General features: G+C 47.0%; 1 pseudogene; it reads right to left on the minus strand.

The window, feature by feature from the left end:
• Positions 1-261: 261 nt before the first annotated feature.
• On the minus strand, positions 262-1,644 carry LOC102864984 (annotated as a pseudogene).
• Between the last annotated feature and the right edge of the window lie 3,911 nt (positions 1,645-5,555).

Genomic DNA, 5,555 nt, shown 5'->3' on the forward strand with positions numbered 1-5,555 from the left:
GTTTTTAAAAATCAGGGGATCTTTCTTACTTAGGAAAATCATGTCAAAATAAAAATTTGGGAGTGTTTTAAAAGTTATTATTTAAATTAAGCTCTAGGTTAGAAAAAAGTAAAATAAAGGACACTTGGGTGAACTTTGCAGCATGTGTACCAGACCCCAGGGTCGCACCAGGGCACCCTGTGAGGTACCATCTTGACGCTGCACAATTAGGCCTGGCATCGCCAGTCGGAGCTTTTGCTAGAGTGGCACATGGCAGCTCCATCAAGGGATAGTGACACTGTAAATGGAAGACCAGCCAGTGGCTCTTAAAAAAATAAGCATTGTCAGTTTTGGGTTCTAGCATTCATGGCTTTTATGTGTTTGCATAGAGAGGGGCGGCCTGGGGCCAGGGCAGGTGGGGACAGCAAGGCTGTAAACACTGGAGTCTATTTGCTCCCAGTTCATCCTCACACCATGCTAGGGGTGAAAGGTCCCAAGGTGTAACTCAAGGAACTTAACACATGAAAGTCTAAAGTCGCTCTTGACATGTAAAGCTAGTGCGTGCTTTAATTCTTCTTGCCTTTGTCCTTCAGAGGTTGCTTTGAGGTGGCATGAAATGCCTGTGACTGCAGGGCCTCCACAGCTGCCTTCCTGTGGTTGAAGACGTTGGTTTCTTCCTCCAGCTCCCACCGCTTCTCCTCCACCTTTCACTTTTCCTCCTGGTGAACCTGCTTGAGGTGCTCAAACTTCTCATGGAGTTCTGTTTCCTTTCCCTTCAACTCCAGCTTTGTCTCCTTCACTTTGTTGATGAACATCTGTTTCTTCTCTTCCTCCTTCCTCTGAAGTTCATTCAGGAATTCCTTTCTCTTGGCCTTATAGGTCTCTTGGAGGCTGAAGGGCTGGCTGTCACCATCACTGTCCTGGAAGCCCATCTCCTCCAATTTGGAGTGCCGGTAGAGCTCATACTGCTGACTGTGGATCTGCTTATGGAGGTCTTCCATGTTGACCTGGATCAGCATCTCCTGGAGGTTCACGAAGTTAGAGTGGTTCTCATTCTCCACCTGGACCACTCCCCAGGGACACTGTCATGTTCAGACAAGCTTGTTCCCCACCTTCACCTCCTCAGTTCTGCCCCCGACGGCAAAGGGCAGGCATGCATTCATGACTGTTTATCTCAACAACAGCTTTTGTCATCGTGGGAAACTGGACCCTGTTACTGATCAGCTCGCTCATCTTGAACTTGTGGAACTCACTCTTGGAGATGCTGTCAGCTTGGCAAAGATGGGAATAATGTTCACCTTACTGTCCAGCTTCTTCATGGTCACCAGGTCCAGGGACTTGAGGGAGTGCCCTTGGGCGTGATGAAGTAGAGGTAAATGTGGATCCACGAGTCATGGTAGTTGAAGAGGGAGCACCGGATCTTTAGCTCCTCTTGCAGATAGTTTTCAAACTGCATGCTAATGTAATAAATGATGGGCCGCTCGTCCTTATTGATCTTATCCCGAAAGCCCAGAACATCCACAATGATCAGCTTGAGATGTACATTACTCTCTTGGAGGTTGTAGGTCCGAGGCTGAAGGTACACGCACTCCTCATGGTGGCTGGCCTCCTCAGTCTCAAAGATGTGTTGAAGAGCATGTTCATTAGCATGGACTTGCCCATGTCAGTCTCCCTGGGAAGTGTTCTAGGTTGGTGGTCGCCATGGTGAGCTGTGCCAAGGACGGGTGGACCAGGCCTGCACTGAGGCCGTGGCGGGGATGTGCTCTGCCCAAACGGCTGTGACTGAATCGGTGGCATAGTTTTGTTTTGTTTGTTTTTATACATTTTATTGGGAAAAACATGTTGGAGATATACAGAGGTGAGGGTTGGGAGCAGAAGGGTGAGGATGGGCAGGGATAAAAATTGCGGGGCTACAGTTGCAAGGCTGCACAATTTGATTGGTGGGGGAAGCAGATGAAGGAAATAAAAAGCATCCAGTGGAGACCAGATGATTCAGGGCAATGGTACGCATAGTCCAATGGTGATTAAACAGACTGCCTTTTTCACTTGTGGGTTTCTCATTTGGGAACTGGGTGCAGACTCTCTGGCTTCTTCATGCTGAACAGGGGTGTTGATGTGAAGGGGGAAAGGGAACACACTTTATCACCTTACTGGTGGTCTTGGGTTGAAGCTGCTTGCCTTCTTGTTCTTTTAGAGGATGTTTTCCTGACATTTACTCCCCTCTGGACTGCAAAGTGTTTTCCCAGGTGGGTCCAGTGGGGATGGCTAACTGAACTCTGAGGCTCCATCCTACTTTAGTTCCTTAACTGGCTGTTGTATTTCCTTTTTGTCTCTGGAACAGGGTTCAGGGTCAGGTCTGGAGTAAAACTCAGTGTTAAGGTTACCTATAGAAAAAGGAGCAAATCTAGAGAGGACAAACTTGTGAGTTACAAATAGAAGGGCTTTGGATGTGTTACTTACAAGTATACTGGGGAACAGGGTGGAGGAAAGTAGCCTTGATAAAATTATCTGTATATCCTAGGCATTTTTTTCTACCCAGGGGTTGGATGGTACAATCCGAAGGCTGAAGAGATCACCCTGAGGGCAGGCTCACCTCACCACCCACCGGGGGCCAAACGCATGGCTTGCCCCACTGCCCATGGCCCAGAGGGGGCCGAATGAACTGCCCACCCTGAGGGCTGGATGACAACCCTTGTGGGCCAGGTGATACATCCCCGGGGCTGGCTGGCACACTCCCCCACCAAATTCCAGCCCCCCCAAAATCTGGACCTCACACCTCACTCAAGACCATGTGGCCAGAGACAGCATCCCCAATTCTGGTACTGCCACCATTACCCCCACCCCAATAAGTGGTCATACTGTAATTTGAAGTATGTGTCACTGCCCTCCTCCTTTATATGTGGAGAAGGGGACGTGAGAGTAGTGAACAGACCCCCCACCCCACCTCCAGGTCTAAACAGTTCTTGGCAAAGGCAGACAGCAGATCAAAAGATGCGGTGCATTTAGGATGTCTGCTGTCTCAGACCTGAGACAGTTAAATGTCATTGAGTCGTAGACAGCTCACGGAGACTCTCATCAACCCATTGTATCAGTAATCTTCTTCTCTGGCCTGCCCAGGGAAACCCCATCCTGCTGTGCTCTCTCTTGCAGCCGCCATCTTGGTTCCAAGAATTCTCCCAAGAACCAGTCCATTCTGCTGCAGTGTGGTGGCTTCACTGCACCAGCCTGGGGGGAGGGAAGGGGGTGCCTACCATCCATCTCTGGTGAGGGGATCCCTGGGGTCTGGCGGTGGGAGCTTCATGGAGCTGCGGCAGCTGCGTGGACTTGGCAGCTTGGAGCTGCATGACTCACCCATTCCTCCCTGGGAATCCTTGATCTCCTGATGTTGAGCCTTGATCCAAACTGAAGACCAGTCATTAAGTGCTTAACTGTTTAATTATCAATAAACAGGGGTCTGTAGAAGGCCATGGTGGCCCTCCTCCAGGTGGTCCGCTGCTCCCGCAGCTCACCATGTTGTTTCTGCTGCCACCATCTTGGAACCCCGGTGGCATAGTTTTAAAGGAGTTGTACTGTTAGCCCAAAAGGTCATGTCTCTCACATCCAATTTGAATCCACTAACTTCTCCACAAGAGAAAGATAAGCAATGTCTTGCCATACTATTTACAATTGCCAAAGACTTATTGGAGGATCAGTTGTGAATCAGTTCACAGAGCCAAGCAAGGAAACACTGCATGGTTCAAAATCGGGAAGGGTGTATGCCAGGGATGTGTCCTATCCCCATACCTTTTCAATCTTTATGCAGATCAGCTTATCCAGGAAGCTGGGCTGTATGAGGAGAATTGTGGCATCAGGATTGCAGGAAGGCTTACCAACAATCTACGTTATGCAGATGACAACCCTGCTTTCTGAAACTGAGGAGGACCTGAAGCGCTCACTGCAGAAAGTGAAGGAATGCAGTCTTCAATATGGATTGAGGCTCAATATCAAGAAAACAAAGATTCTCAACACTGGGCTAATTGGTAGCATCATGAGGGATGGTGAAGAGATTGAGACTGTTAACAGCTTTATTTTGCATGGTTCTACAGTCAACAGTCTTGGCACAAGCAGCCAGGAAATCAAAAGACGTATTGCAATGGGAAAATCTGCTGTCAGAGACCTCTCCAAAGTACTGAAGAGCAATGCTGTCACTATGGAGACCAAGGTGCGCCTGATACAGTCCATGGTCTTTGCAATCACTTGCTATACATCAGAGAGCTGGACAATGACTAGGGATGATAGAAGGAGAATTGATGCCTTTGAGCTGTAGTGTTGGAGAAGAGTATTGAATATACCATGGACTGCTAAGAAAAAAAGACAGGTTCATCCTGGAGAGGGTTAAACGAGGCTGCTCCTTGGAGGCAAGGTTTCTGAAGCCTCGTCTGACATTCTTTGGTCATATTGCAGTGAAGGACCAATCCTTGGAGAAGGACCTCATGCTTGGGAGGGTGGAGGGACAGTGCTAGAGAGGAAGACGCTCTATGAGGTGGGTTGATGCAGTGACTGGGATAGTCGTGGTAGGTGTGTTGGAGACAGAGAGATTGCCACAGGATAGGCAGGGTTTAGGGCTGTTGTACATGTGGTGGCTATGAGTCGCAGGCTACTTTACAGCACAGCCGGAGTGCTCCTTGGACGCAAAGATGATAAAGTTTTGTTTCACATACTTTGGGCAGGTTATTCCTTTGAGAGATACATCATGTGTGAAAGGGTGGAGAGATGGCAAAGGAGAGGAAAGCCCTCAACAAAGTGGATTAACACAGTGACTGCAGCAATGGTCTTGAGTGTATCACAGAATATGAGGATTATATAAGATATGACAAGGTTCAGATCTGTTGTCCATAGAGTCACTATGAGTTGTACTTGACTCAATAGCACATAAGAACAACAAAAACATCCCTAAATATGGTGTATTTCATTTCTCTAAGTCTTTTTTAACATTAATATTCTGTCATTTTCTTTATATAGAACTTTTGTGACTCTAGTTCATTTTGTTCTTAAGTATTTCATTTTGTCTCCACCTAAATCTTCAATATAGATTGCATCTCAATGTCAAAAAAACAAAGATTCTCACTACCAGGCCAATTGGCAGCAACATGATAGATGGAGAAGAGATTGAGATTGTTAACAATTTCAACTTGTTCAGGTCCACAATATTACTATTGGCACCACAGACAGAAAATAAAAAGATAAGTTGCTTTGAGAAAGTCTGCTGTCAGGGACCTCCCCAGAGTGCTAAGGAGTAATAGTATCAGTTTAGAGACTAATGTGTGTCTGATTCAAGGCATAGTCTTCTCAATTACTTTCTATGCATCTGAAAGCTAGATAATGACTAAGGATGGCAAAAGAATAATCAATGCTTTTGAGTTGTGGTGCTGGGCAACAGTATTGAACATAACATGGAATGCCAAGAGAACAAAGAGGTCTGTCCTAGAAAGAGTGAAACCAGGCTGCTTCTTGGAGGCAAGGATTGTGAAGTTCTGTCACATACTTTGAGTATATTTCCAGGAGGGTCCAGTCCTTGGAGAAGGTCATCATGCTTA

Source organism: Elephantulus edwardii, unplaced genomic scaffold, assembly GCF_000299155.1.
Source record: "Elephantulus edwardii isolate Elephantulus edwardi_28Jun2011 unplaced genomic scaffold, EleEdw1.0 scaffold00337, whole genome shotgun sequence".
In the NCBI taxonomy this organism is placed as follows: Eukaryota; Metazoa; Chordata; class Mammalia; order Macroscelidea; family Macroscelididae; genus Elephantulus; species Elephantulus edwardii.